The sequence below is a fragment of the Octodon degus genome, unplaced genomic scaffold (assembly GCF_000260255.1).
Source record: "Octodon degus isolate 3935 unplaced genomic scaffold, OctDeg1.0 scaffold00047, whole genome shotgun sequence".
Taxonomy (NCBI): Eukaryota; Metazoa; Chordata; class Mammalia; order Rodentia; family Octodontidae; genus Octodon; species Octodon degus.
In genome coordinates this window covers 6,243,747-6,246,318 of record NW_004524623.1, presented here as the reverse complement: position 1 = coordinate 6,246,318, position 2,572 = coordinate 6,243,747, and the positions used below count along the sequence as shown (strand labels likewise).

General features: G+C 49.6%; 1 protein-coding gene across 1 annotated transcript in view; it reads right to left on the bottom strand.

Annotated features, from left to right (window-relative positions):
- Lyz (lysozyme) overlaps window positions 1-2,572 on the bottom strand; it is an 8,315-nt gene that overhangs the window by 4,064 nt on the left and 1,679 nt on the right. The window lies entirely within an intron of this gene.

Genomic DNA, 2,572 nt, shown 5'->3' with positions numbered 1-2,572 from the left:
TTTTTTTTTTTAACATGGAGTGTCTTGTGACACTGAACGGGTTCAAGTCTAATGTCCTGGGCTGACTCAGGGAGTTAAGCCTGTTAATCCTGAGGAGCCAGAGCACCCTGAAGACAAGATGCCTTGCCAGATGGAGCAGAGCCGGCCCTCAGGGAAAACAAGAAATCTCTGTGAAATCTCACTCTGGTCATACATTTTTAGTGTCACACTGGCTGATTTTTAAAATTTGAATAATATACAGGTTTTTTTTTTAAAAACACAATATCAATATTTGCACGTTTTCTATGTTCCCTACAAAATAAGGTTAATTCAGTTGGTATTTTTCTAAAAAAGAAATCTCTGGAGGGGCAGTTTAAATTGCGTGAGGGCATTGCTCAGCTTAGAAAGGGCTGACAAGAGAATTGTGGAGAAGGGTGAGTACTGACAGCCCTGACCCCCACAAATCCTGCTGTGAAGCTGAGGATGCTGTGGTAGTTGGAAGGCATCCTGGGGGGAGTGCAAGATGAGAGGTCACTGGAGTGGCTTGTGAAGGGGGGATGCAGCACAGAGGGAGAAAGTAGGAGAGTTTGAGCAGTGAGCAAAGGGGACAGGGACTGCATAGGGGATGCAAGGAGATGCCACCTTGGACAGGAGCAGAAGCCCTGTGCCCCAGAAATGAGGGGGACAGAAAGGAGAAGGAAGAGTGCAGTGGAAACAGTCCCTGCCACATTGGTGACATGGAGGGGAGAGTTTGCATGGAGTGACCACCTTCTTTCAGTGTAATGTGAGGCCATATGTGTGCTACGTTGGGTAGGAATATTGTGGGCAGTCAGACAGGGCTGGGCCCTCAACAGGTCAATGCAGAAGACCACTGTGGCTGGAGGCACAAACACTGCAGGCCAGGCTTTAAGAAAAAGAACTGCTCACCCAGATCCCTCCCCTAGGGATGCATAACAGCGATTGATATTGTAAGAGGATGTCAGTCACATTGAGGTGCAGTCTCAAACCTCCTTAACCTGCCCCTTTTAGGAAAATCCTTTCTGCCCATGTGTGCTTGCTGTGACTTGTTTCCCCACTCGATCCCCATTTAATCAATATTACCCACGCAAGTATATTTATTATTTATTCATTGGTTGACCATAGGTTTGCCCCACCTCATACTCACCCTACGATTTGCCAGCGGATCAATATTACCTAAGCAACTATACTTGTAATCTTATTGATTGGTCATAGTTCTGTTCCACCTTGAGCCCGCCTCACCTTGTGGCTTTCCTCAGTAAACACCCTTGAGAAGCTGGGTTGGTCAACAAACAACTTTCCAGGCCCCCTTCTGTCCCTCTCAGATAGAAGTTTTCTTTCTATTCTCTTGACCTCTCTTGTTCCTAGAATTCATTCACCTTATGGTTTCCCTCTATCAAAATTCCTAGAAGAAGGAGCCAGGGAGATGGCTCAGTAGAATAAGCACTTGGACCCTGTGCCGGTGGGACCTACTCGTCCCAGCTCAGGCACAGCGTGGGTGAGACTCTCTTCCACCCCCTTGAAATGCCCCCCACCACTCTGCAGCACCTCCCCTAACCACCTGCCCAGTAGGAATTTCTGCCATGTTCTGGGAACCCCCAGACCCAGTCCTAGCCCAGGCCCGGTGAGTGTGTGGGAGAGCTTCTGGCTAACCTGTGCCAGCGGGACCTACTGGTCCCAGCCCAGGTGAGCATGGGTGAGACACTCTTCCTCCCGCTTGGGACACCCTCGACCACTCTGCAGCACCTCTCCTACCCCGCCTGCCCAGTAGGAATTTCTGCTGTATTCCAGGAACCCCCAGGTCCAGTCTTAGCTCAGGCTTGGTGAGTGTGTGGGAGAGCTTCCAGGTACCCTGTGCTGGCATGACCTACTGGTCCCGGTCCAGGTGCAGTGTCAGTGAAACCCTCTTTTACCCTCTTGGGACACCCGTCATCACTCCGTAGTACCGCCCACGCCGCGCCCACAGAGTAGGAATTTCTGCCCCATTCTGGGAACCCCCAGATCCAGTCCTAGCCCAAGCCCAGTGAATGTGTGGGAGAGCTGCCTCTACCCTCTACTCCACCTTGTCCCCTCCAGACTCAGCTCAGGCCTGGCATACAGGCCTGGGGTGAAATTCTTCAGCTGCAATCCCTGCAGAGAGTGTAGGGGACAGAAACACCCAGCTAGTCCAGGAGAAGAACATCTTGCCAGAGAGGCACAACATGTTCACCCCCAGGGCAGCAGCAGAAAGGAGCTGAGCACAGCAGTCAGACCCAAGCCAGACACAGCTAGATAAATCCAAACTTTGTAGATCTGCACCTGAACTTCAGTAGGTGCTAAGGTTAAAACTGCAACAAAGATCTACAACAAAGGTCAGAAGATAGTGCTACACAAAATGACAACGAGAAGGAACAAAATGCAATCTCAGAACCCAAGCCCATCCATAAGAAGTGCAGAGGACACTAACATAGAACAAACTGGGAATCCAACAGTTGAAGGCAATGAATCAATGGCTTCTGAAATAAAGAAACAGCTGCAGAAAGGTACAGAGGAACTCAGATTGGAAATGAAAAAAGAAATCCCTGAATTAATAACA